A 12,525-nucleotide genomic window follows, 5' to 3' on the forward strand; every position below is an offset into this window, starting at 1 on the left:
TTCACCCGTTCGGCTAGAAAAAGTGCTTTGAAGTATCAAGTGTTGATACGAAAAACGACGTCAATTTTAAATGAATTGTTCATTAAAATTTTCGAGCAGGGGCGCTGCCCCCTTGACCCCTGTCCGCTGAACGGTCAGCGGAACCACCGTCCAGTGACCGGGCAGCAGAACACCCGTTCCCGCTGTCCGGGCAGCGGACCCCCGGCTAACTCTGCGTAGTATGATCGGTCGTCGAAATTTAATTTGATTTTAATTAATTAAAGGAATTAATAATAATAATAAAGTGTTTATTATTGTCTTGTGGTGATCGGTTATGGCCTTAGTTTTCCTTTGTTTTGTTTTGGGTTTTTAAAATACGACCTGCGTGTCGTGCCTCTCTCTTAATCTCCCAAATGTAACTTCTCTTCTCATCTCACTCCCTCGTATGTAAAACGAGTTTGTTTTATGTAATGTAATGATATGAAGAAAGCAAAGAAGTCAGTGCCAAAGGAGGACAACCTTGAAGATCTTGCTTGGAGAAGCTTAGATCGTTGTAGGTTAGCTTAGGTTCTCTCATTGGCTTGGGAGAACAATTGCGCTAGGGGCCATAACTGTTTCATTATGTATGTATGTATGTTGATACATGTGAATGTATGTTGATGCATGTGAGAGACGGTTTATATGATAAACAAGCCGGTGAGATCAGAAAAATTGCAATTCCCTCAAAATAAATATTAAGTTTTAAGCTTTCCAAGTTTTAACATTCATCAAGACTAGTATCGAATAATGTAGGTTTCGCCTACGCGAGGTGCATGTTCTATATTAGTAAGGTGCGATGGGATAATTGTAATATCCAACTGTTAAAACAATGGGTCAAACTTAACTAAACAAATTATAATAAGATTATATATATGTTTAGAAGCAAGAGTTGGGAATGATCCATATGATGGATTGGAATAAGGAGTTATTCACCCAACTGAAATTTTCGAGAGTTGTATGAGATACAATTGGAAGAAGTTCCTATCTAAATAACCTAGTTTTGTGTAATCCGCCTACGCGGACTTAGAACGAAGTGAAATATGGATCTCGACCCACTAGAAAATCTTCCAACGGGATTTTCCGAATCAAATGATGAGGGTCATTTGTTTTGAGTAAAATAGTGGGAGCATATTTAATTAAAGGCCTAATTGAATATGTCAATGATACATATATTTTCATTAATCCTTATGTAGATTACCATGACAACAAACACCTCTAACAACATCCTGCGATCAATCCTTGATAAGGAAAAATTGTCTGGGACAAATTTTCTGGATTGACACCGAAACCTGAGGATTATCCTCAAACATGATAAAAAGCTGTATGTCTTGGTGACACCTGTTCCTGAAGAGGAACCTCCTAGTTCTGCACCTAAGGCAGAAAGAGATGCTTATAAGAAGCATGTCGATGATGCCAATGAAACTGCTTGTCTCATGCTGGCTACCATGAACTCAGAATTGCAAAAGCAACATGAGAACATGTCAGTGTTCTATATGATCGAACACCTGAAGTTGCTCTATCAAGAGCAAGCAAGGCATGAGAGGTTTGAAGTTTCAAAAGCCCTTTTTCAAAGCAAGTTAGCTGAGGGAGCCCCTGTAGGTCCCCATGTACTCAAGATGATTGGGTATGTGGAAAACCTTGAGAGATTGGGTTTTCCCCTCGAAAAGGAACTTGCAACTGATTTAATCTTGCAATCGTTGCCAGATAGTTTCAGTCAATTTGTCCTAAATTTCAATATGACTGATATGGACAAATCTCTTCCTGAACTGCTCGCCATGTTAAGAACTGCCGAGCAGAATCTGAAGTCAAAAGGGAAGTCCATTCTGATGATCGGAAATGGAAAGAGACAGAACAAAAGGCCCACTAAGCAGAGTGATAAGGGGAAGGGCAAGGAAGTTGCCAATCCCAGACCCACTGCTGCTTTGAAGCCTAGTGGAGGCATAGCAAAAGAAGGCACCTGCTTCCATTGCGGTAAGACCGGACACTGGAAGAGGAACTGCCCAAAGTACCTGGAAGATAAGAAGAATGGAGTAGAGACTTCAACTTCAGGTATTTTTGTTATTAATTTATCTACTTCTGCATCATGGGTATTAGATACTGGATGCATTTCTCACATTTGTACAAATGTGCAGGAACTAAAAAGGAGTAGAGATTTGGCAAAAGGTGAAGTCGACCTACGAGTTGGCTATGGAGCAAAGGTTGTTGCTTTAGCCGTAGGAACTTTTGTATTGACTTTACCTAGTGGTTTAATAATTCAGTTAGAGAACTGTTATTATGTACCTGCAATTAGCAGGAATATTATTTCCATTGCTTGTTTGGACAAGTTTGGTTTTTCATTGATAATAAAGAACAATTGTTGCTCAATTTATTTGAATGATATATTCTATGCTACTGCACAAATGAACAATGGACTATATGTCCTTGATCTTGAAATGCCTATTAATAACATTAATACAAAAGGGTGAAACCTAACGAGTTAAAACCAACTAGGTAAGAATATTAAAACTCTTCGATCAGATCGAAGTGATGAGTATTTAATCCTAGAGTTTGATGACTGTCATACGGTGAACTGACTTGGTGTGTTTTGCTTTTTATCGCAATGTCGCGGATAGCAAGAGTCGCCACCGATTTTTCTTTTATCCAATAAGGAAAGGTGGAAAAGAACAGGAAAGACCTCAATAGATTTTGGGTTCGGGAGGTACATTATACAAAGGGAAGGTGTTAGCACCCTTTGTATCCATGGTTATCCATGGGCTCTTAATTGCTGGATCACTTATATTTTTGTCTGAAAAGTGTTGGTGAATTGCTTAAAAAATGTTTGAAAGAGAGTTTAACTTTGTAATGATTCTCGTATGAATGTATACAAAGTGTTTATCTCGTTTGATTTTGAAAGCGGTTTAGAAAAGGTATAACTTGGTAATGATTCTAGTGTGAATGTATACCAAGTGTGACGTGTGAAAAATGTTTTAGGTTGTGAGTCAGCAATTAAGAGTTATACCTATCCGAGGTCTTTGTGGGCATTTCCTATCCTGAGGAGGGTAAAAATGTCCTTACTATTGAGAAGTAAGTAATTTTATCCTTTGGATATAAAGGGACATCGTAGGGTCATCGCTTGGTCATTGAAGGCAACATTTGTAAGGATACCTTAGCATTCAGAGGGACGATCATCGTTTAACCGTAGGCTACACCGAAGGGTCATCGAGGGGCAAAATCATTCGAGGGCAACATCCGAGGGACTATGATTTATGTTATGATGATTTAATCGAAGGGTCTTTGCTAAGTGTATCCCCACGTTCGCGGGACATGACCGTAATACCGTAATACCGTAAGGCAACAAAGAGAGGTCCAAGGTCACATATTCAAAGGCCATGTTTTACAATTAAGTATTTAAGATGAATTTCCACATTAAAATTAATTAGGCAATTAGGATGAATCTCCCCATTAAAATTAATTAGTTCGGAATCCATCTCCATAAGGGTATCCCTCAAATAAAGTGGAATACCTAGCAAGCCACCTTCTTCGGGAGTATGTGAGCCCTTACAAAATTCCGCAAACAGGTCAGAATACCAAATGGGGTGCAATCAAGAGTTGCACCAAAGCAGTAATAGTATCAGGTAAACAAAGCATGGTTATAATAAAACAGGTCAGATGGGCAAAGATCAAAACAGAGCGAAAAACAGCGGCATCCATTACAACAATTCAAGGTATCCAGGCATACTTAAGTCCACATGCAAAACCTCAAATATATTTATGAATTCAATTATGGTATCACATGTGAATTCGGAACATAAAGCGGCGATAGTAACACAAACCTGTTTGCAATTGAATTGCAACCTTGAATTGGCCGATCGGATCGAATTGAGCGGTGCCACCGGCTTTTCCTTCAGGGTTTCCTTTAGGGTTACTCGGAATAAGTTAAACAGTAGTCCTGAACACTCCACCACAAGCCGGTAGGATTTGTTCTTGGATTCTTCAACTAAACAACAAATTAAAACGAAGGAAATAAACTAGATCCTAACGTAAGGTTAGATCCGGTAAAAAGGTACACAATAGTTTCCGTTGTAGAAACTATTGTGCGAAAAGAATTAACTAAATGCTAAAAAGGAAATAGGAAATTGCAAGGGAAATAGTGTAGAACTCGTAGGAAAAACAATGCCTAAGCTGCTGGAAAAGAAAATATGCAAAAGCGAAAACGGCAAAGGAAAAAATGTGGAAAAGCTTCGGGGGGCCCTTTTGGTTTTGCAAGTAGCTATTTATATATGCTTCAGTAACCGCTTCCGCTGCCAAAAAGGTCTTCAACGTGCATAAAAGCATGGCGTGGATATAGGGCTCAACACTCCCTCAACGCTCAACGTCTCTGAGGCGTTCCTTGCGCCAAAAATGTAGGGGAATGGTGTGACGTTCGTCACACCATGTGTGACGTCCGTCACAGGGGTGTGCAAGGCGTGACGCTCGTCACAGCCTCTGTGACGCTCGTCACAGGTGCAACACCTGTGTTCTTGTACTTTGGGCTGGGCTTTGCTATTTGGTTCGTTTTCTCTCCTTTTTGCACCTCTTTTCCTCCATTTTTACTTGTGCTTCCAAATAAGCCACCTGAGACAAATAGGAAGAAAATACCGCGTAATATCTAACAACATAAAGTGAACTGAAATAAATAATGATAAAATTTAATTGAATTAAGTCCTAAAATATGATATAATTTCATGTTATCACTAGGCGAGCGTGTAGCGAACAGGCCAGTTTGGGTCATTCGTGAGCTGGGCCTTCGTTCCTTTAAGATCAGTGTCATAAAAATGAGTCGGAGTGCCCTGAAAAAAATGTCTTGAAATATTAATGGGCAAATTTTGGGGTATGACAGCTGCCCCTGTTCAATATTCTTGAACCGAGAGAGTCAGAATGGTATGTACGCCATTCGTGGTCTGGAGGTGGAAGATTATTGAACACTTAGAACGCCCCAAAAATTTGCACTTGTCAATTAGTTAGTCTTGATGGAGATGGGCTTAAAGATGCCATCTAGGAAGTTTAATGATGAGAGCTTCAGAGTGTGTCGTACGTTAGAAGATATCTGAAGTCACGGGTGTCACTGGGTCATACGCTAGACCGTATAGTGGGTCATTCATTAGGCCGTCGACTTCCCTGGGGATTTAGAATGGGTCATAAGCCGCTGGGGATAAAGGATCAGAATGGATCGTACGCTAGATCGTATCTGAGTTGCGGAACGAGCCATCCGTTAGGCTGTATCATTACTGGGGGTGAAGGATCAGAATGGATCGTATGCTAGATCGTATCTGAGTTGTAGACTGAGTCGTCCGTTAGGCTGTACCTGATGATGAAGGGGGGGGGGGTAGTCATACGCCAGACTACACTTCAGAATGTACCGTATGCTAGGTAGCATTTGAGGGGATGAACATCCAAGCGGGTCGTAAGCTAGACCGTCTCTGAGTAGCAGGACGAGCCGTCCGTTAGGATGCATCTGATAATAAAGGGGTAGTCATACGCCAGACTACACTTCAGAATGTACCGTACGCTAGGTAGCATCTGAGGCCTTGAAGGTCCAAATGGGTCGTATGCTAGACCGTATTGGAGTTGTTGAAGGTCGGAATGGATCGTACGTTAGATCGCATCTAAGTTGAAAGAGTCATATGTTGAGCTGAATCAGAATGAACCGTATGCTAGGCTATATCTGATAGTATTTGTATATGTTGTATTTGCAATAAATGTCTGGGATGGGCTTATAGATGCCATCGTTAGGAGGATGTCAGAATGAATGTTGACATGAAGTATATCTGAAAGATGTAGTTGAATCTTGAACGTAATGGACCTTTGTTTTGACTGTATCAGGGGAATAATTAACCTGAAAAATAAAGTTAGCTTCATGCCATGTCATGATGCATGAGATGTTTTATGCTTCCGAAAATAACTGCGAACGATGTATGCATGCGTATGCTGTGAAATGATGTAATGAATGAATTATGCATCTGAAAAGTCCTTCCAGAGGACTCTACTGGGGAAAATAAATCTCAATCTTCTGGTTGGGAGATACTGGTATCGATGACCCTTTCTTAGCCGGGGATGCTTGATTTTTGTCTGATGGTAAAAATGTTCAACAGAAGCCTGGTTGGGGGTGGAAGAGATGACCCATTTGTCTAGTAATGCCACTCTCTTCTGGGAATGACTGGCTTTGCTGGGGGATAGGATTAGCAATGGATTCATTGGAAAGCATGATTAGACCTTCTCCTCGATCCTGAAGTCTAGTAGTAATCGCTATTTCTATTTTATGCACGCATTTTTGGTAAACATCGATCATATCCAAATGCATATATTAATTCGAATTAAATCAATGGACGCTTATGCAAACAAAACAGAGAAAGTAAAACAAAAGCATTTTTTTTGAAACTAAAATTATATTGATTTCGAAAGAGGGCCCATAAACAGGCAATTTGTGTACAAGGAGACAGCAATCCTAGTAAGAGGAAATTGTCAAGAAAATAAAGAGAAAGCTATGCAGACAAAGTCCTATTGACTTTAATTCCACTACTGCCATTATGTCTTCAAGCCTCTCATCTCCTGCTGTCGGATAGAAGTGATTAGCTTGTTCAGTCCTTTGAACTTGGATGAAGCTGTCTGAGAACGGGACGTAGTCATACGCTTTAATCCCTAATTTTTGCCTGGACCGCCTTTTCAGGTTTTCAATCCACCAGGATACCCCTTTTTGCCCAAGCCGCCTTTTCAGGTTTTCGACTTGCCGGGTGCACATTTTTTATGTTTATCCCTAATTTTTGCCCGAACCCTTTTGGTTCGCCGGGATGCCCTTACTTTTGCCTAGATACGTCGACCTAGCGGGTCTCTTTTATGCGTAGTATTTTTTAACTATGTCTGCGTTCACGGGATGCGGGAAGTCTTCGCCGTCCATTGTAGCTAGTATCATGGCTCCACCAGAGAATACCTTCTTAACTACAAACGGCCCTTCGTACGTGGGAGTCCATTTGCCTCTGGGATCACCTTGTGGTAGAGTGATGCGCTTTATCACCAAGTCGCCAATTTGATACACCTGTCTCTTGACTCTTTTGTTAAATGCCTGGGTCATGCGCTTCTGATATATCTGTCCATGACACACAGCCGCAAGTCTCTTCTCATCGATCAAGTTTATCTGGTCGAGTCGAGTCTGAATCCATTCATCTTCATCTAAGCCCGCCTCTTTTATGATTCTTAGAGAGGGAATCTGGACTTCCACTGGTAAAACGGCTTCCATCCCGTAGACTAAAGAGAAAGGAGTTGCTCCTGTCGAAGTGCGTACTGAAGTGCGATAACCGTGAAGAGCAAACGGTAACATCTCATGCCAGTCTTTGTACATCACCGTCATCTTTTGTATGATCTTCTTGATATTCTTATTAGCAGCTTCTACAGCGCCATTCATCTTTGGTCGGTACGGAGAAGAGTTATGGTGCTTTACGTTGAACTGCGTGCAGAGTTCAGTAATCATCTTGTTGTTCAAATTAGTACCATTGTCGGTGATAATCCTTTCAGGGATACCATACCGACAAATAAGACTATTCTTGATGAACCGTGCCACCACATTCTTGGTGACAGAAGCAAATGAGGCGGCCTCTACCCACTTTGTAAAGTAATCAATAGCGACAAGGATGAAGCGATGCCCGTTAGAAGCAGTAGGTTTAATCTCTCCAATCATGTCAATGCCCCACATTGCAAAGGGCCAAGGTGCGGTCAACACGTTCAATGGAGCAGGAGGTGCATGTACTTTATCCGCATATATCTGGCACTTGTGACAGGTTCTGGAGTGATGGTGGCAATCAGCTTCCATGGTAGACCAATAATACCCTGATCTCAGAATCTTCTTGGCCATCGTATGTCCACTAGAATGAGTCCCAAAAATACCGTCGTGCATATCTCCCATAATCTTTTCTGCTTCCTTTTTATCCACACAGCGAAGCAAAGTCGAATCGTGGTTACGTTTGTACAATACTCCATTACTCAAAAAGAATTTAGCAGAGAACTTCCTCAGGAATTTTCTATCATTGATAGATGCCCCCTCTGAGTACTCCTGAGTTTCTAAATATCTTTTTACTTCGTGGAACCAAGGTTTCTCTTCCACTTCATCAGTATTAAGCTCATAACAATGTGCAGGTTCATCCAATCGCTCAATGGTGATCATGGGAGCTTCATTATCCAATCTGACTCTGAACATAGATGACATGGTAGCTAATGCGTCTGCCAACTGATTCTCTTCTCGTGGGATATGTTCGAATGTTATCTCTTCAAAGTATGGGATTAATGTCATCACTCGTTCTCGGTAAGGGATGAGATTTGGATGCTTAGTGTCCCATTCTCCTTTGATCTGACTGATTACTAATGCTGAGTCTCCGTACACACTCAAAAACTTGACCCGCCGGTCTATAGCAGCCTTGAGTCCCAAAATACATGCTTCATACTCAGCCATATTATTGGTATAATGAAAACATAGTCTAGCAGTGAAAGGCGTATGGTAACCCTCGGGAGAAATGATTACCACACCAACACCATTGCCCAATGCATTAGAAGACCCATCGAAAACCATAGTCCACCGGGATCCTAGTTCGGGTCCTTCCTCCGGTCCAGGTTCTTCATAATCAGTAACAAGCATGACATCCTCATCTGGGAACTCAAAGTTCATAGATTGGTAATCATCCATTGCTTGATGAGCCAAATGATCGGCTAGCACACTTCCTTTGATTGCTTTCTGGGTAGTATACTGGATATCGTACTCTGTTAAGATCATCTGCCATCTTGCTATTCTTCCGGAGAGAGCGGGTTTCTCAAATATGTATTTGATAGGATCCATTTTAGAAATCAATAAAGTGGTATGATTCAACATGTATTGTCTTAGTCGGCGAGCAGTCCAGGCCAAAGCACAGCAGGTTTTCTCGAGCAGTGAGTATCTTGTTTCACAGTCGGTAAACTTTTTGCTAAGGTAGTATATGGCATGCTCTTTTCGACCAGAATCGTCATGTTGCCCCAATACACACCCCATTGAATTTTCTAACACGGTCAAATACATGATTAGAGGTCTTCCTTCAACGGGCGGTACCAGAATTGGAGGTTCTTGGAGATATTTCTTGATTTTGTCAAAAGCTTCTTGGCATTCATCATTCCATATCATCTCTTGATTTTTCCTCAGTAATTTGAAGATGGGTTTGCAAGTAGCGGTCAAATGGGAGATAAATCGGGCAATGTAGTTCAACCGTCCCAAGAAACCTCTGACTTCTTTATCTGTACTGGGAACTGGCATTTCTTGAATAGCTCTCACCTTGGCCGGGTCAACCTCAATCCCTTTACCACTGACAATAAAGCCCAGGAGTTTGCCGGACCTTACCCCAAAGGTACATTTGTTCGGGTTCAACCTCAACTTGTATTTCTTCAACCTCTCGAACAGTTTGTATAAATGATCGAGATGTTCCTCCTCAGTATGAGATCTGGCTATCATGTCATCCACATATACTTCTATTTCATGATGGATCATATCATGGAACAAAACCACCATAGCACGCTGGTACGTTGCCCCTGCATTCTTTAAACCAAATGGCATTACTTTATAACAGAACGTGCCCCATTGCGTCACAAACGTAGTTTTCTCCATGTCCTCAGGCGCCATCTTAATCTGGTTGTAACCTGAGAACCCATCCATGAATGAGAACACCTTGTGTTGAGCGGTATTATCTACCAGAACATCAATGTGCGGAAGTGGAAAGTCATCCTTGGGGCTCGCTTTATTCAGGTCTCGGTAATCTACACACATTCGCACCTTACCATCCTTCTTTGGCACTGGTACCACATTAGCAACCCATTGAGGATAAGAAGTAACAGCCAGAAAACCTGCATCAAATTGTTTCATCACCTCGGCTTTGATTTTCTCAGACATTTCAGGACGCATGCGACGAACCTTTTGCTTAACAGGACGACATTCTTCCCTCGTTGGCAGTCGATGCACTACTATATCGGTATCCAGTCCTGGCATGTCTTCATAAGACCAAGCAAAAATCTCTACATAGTCGTGCAACATCTGAATCAACCTTCTCTTGACACTGTTTTCCAAGCCTGCTCCTATTTTGACTTCTTTCTTGTTTACTTCAGTACCCAGATTTACAGTCTCAACTGACTCCTCGTGTGGCTGTATAGTCCTTTCCTCCTGCAGTAACAGTCTGGCAAGTTCTCCAGGTACTTCACAATCTTCCTCACTTCCATCCTCGGCTTGGTAGATCGGATTTTCAAAGTCATAATGAACAGTAGTAGAACTATTGTCAACAGGATCCAGAGTGGGTATGGATCTGCAATTCGTTACGTGAGTGTGTGTAAGAAAACATAGCTCGTTTGGAAGATGACAGAAAAGATAAAGAGCGCAATATTTGAATGCAAAAAGTCCATTGATTTATTGAATACGAATATGCTTATGAAGATGACAAAACCCTTAACAAATTAGCTATTGTGCCCCGGGCATAGACACAACGCTTGGAGAAGTTCAATTGTAAAAAATATTTGCAACACTAAAATAAATAACAATTACTCCTGACTAAAGGAAATCGGGATAGTGTCTTCAGCCTTCCAATTATTGAGTCCGTCACCAATTGTTGGGAAAATCCAGCTATCCAGGTCGCAATCGCTGTCAGCATCTTCTACAGCATTAATTTGACTCTTGTCAGAGTTGAACCCCAGGCCAAATTTGTCAGACTTGTACGGTACGTTGATCAATTGACCCCAGCCAGTACGACCACCATCTTCAACCACGGCTTGAGCGTCCTTCAGAGAAATCATAGCAGGAGGAGCACGAATAACCTTGGGTACACAGGGAGTTGGCTTAAGGACAGGATTGGTCGGAGGAACTACTTCAAATGACTGAGTCGGAGTCTCAAAGAATTCACCATCCATCTCGACGTATCTGAAGGTATGCACACTACTGACAATATACTCTTCTTCCCCACACACAGTGACAATCTTGCCCTCCGTTGGATACCTCAGCTTTTGATGGAGAGATGAAGCTACAACACCTGCCCCATGAAGCCAAGGACGTCCCAGCAAGCAGGAATAGGCAGGACGAATGTTCATTACGTGGAAGGTAGTGTTGAAGACTTGAGGTCCTATCCTGATAGGAAGGACTACTTCGCCATGGACAACACTCTTCGCACCATCGTAAGCACGTACCACAATGTCACTAGGTTTCAGTTCAATGCTTTTACAATCCAGCTTATCCAGCACAGCTGTCGGCAGCACATTCAAGGAAGAGCCATTATCGATCAACACATGAGACAAAGTGATTCCCCTACACTCAATGGAGATATGCAGGGCTTTATTGTGATTCTTTCCTGCTGGTGTCAGATCAGCGTCGGAAAAGCCTAGGCCATTGTCAACAGCCAAGTGAGCAACATAATGTTCGAACTGATCGACAGATGTCTCCTGAGGTACATGAGCGGTCTTCAAGAATTTTATCAATGCATTGGCATGAGGTTCAGAAGATAATAGCAAGGATAACATCGAGATCTTAGACGGGGTATGCCCTAACTGTTCTACAACATCAAAATCACTCTTGCGAATGATTTTCAGCACTTCTTCCATTTCTTGTTTGGCAACATCTTCGGGAGTAACTTCGACCGGTGTCTCTGACTGAGAAGGATTGACTGGTTCCTTTCCTCGAGTTTCAAGGACAGGAGGTGAGATTTCTGGAGAGAAGATCCTTCCGCTTCGAGTAATTTTACTAGTCCCAACAATGCCACTAGTATTAGCAGCATTATCCACTTGCTTCACGCCATGGACGTAAACATCACCGCCATAATTCCACGGAATAGCTTTGCTTGAGGAATACGGGATCGGGCCAGGTGCAGTGATGATTAGGGGAGCAACCCTGGGCTCAGCAGTAATCTTCACAGGCGCCCTGGTAGCGGTAATCTTCATTGGAACTTTGGACCTAGCAATCACAGATATTTCTTCAATAGGGTTTTCCGCCTTAGGAATCCTTTCGAAGAGAACTGTACGATCGTCCATCAGCCGTTGAATACCATTCTTTAATTTCAAACAGTCCTCGGGCCGGAGTATGCAGAGATTGCAATCTTCAACACAACCTGGAAATAAACCAGCTTGCAATAAATTCCTCTTTGTGATCGGGAGAGGAGATGTTAAGTCCGCCACATTGGAAACGTGATCGTCATCATCCACGGCATTAACCGTCTTGTCATGATTAGGCATAGGGGCAGTGATGACATTAGGGGTCTCCGGAGGCTCAAACTCAATTTCTCCAGCTTCGATCATATCCTGAATCTTATTCTTCAATGACCAACAATCGTTTGTATCATGCCCGGGGCTATCGGAGTGATATGCACACCTGGCATTAGGGTTATAACGAGAAAAGGTAGTGTTGGGATTCGTAGGAGGATCTCTGAGGGTGATCAAATTTGCCTTTAGCATTCCCTGCAGTGCCTGTGCCAAGGTCATATTGATCCTGGTAAACTGCCTTCTTGGCCT

This window comes from Lathyrus oleraceus, chromosome 4 (assembly GCF_024323335.1).
Source record: "Lathyrus oleraceus cultivar Zhongwan6 chromosome 4, CAAS_Psat_ZW6_1.0, whole genome shotgun sequence".
Lineage (NCBI taxonomy): Eukaryota > Viridiplantae > Streptophyta > Magnoliopsida > Fabales > Fabaceae > Lathyrus > Lathyrus oleraceus.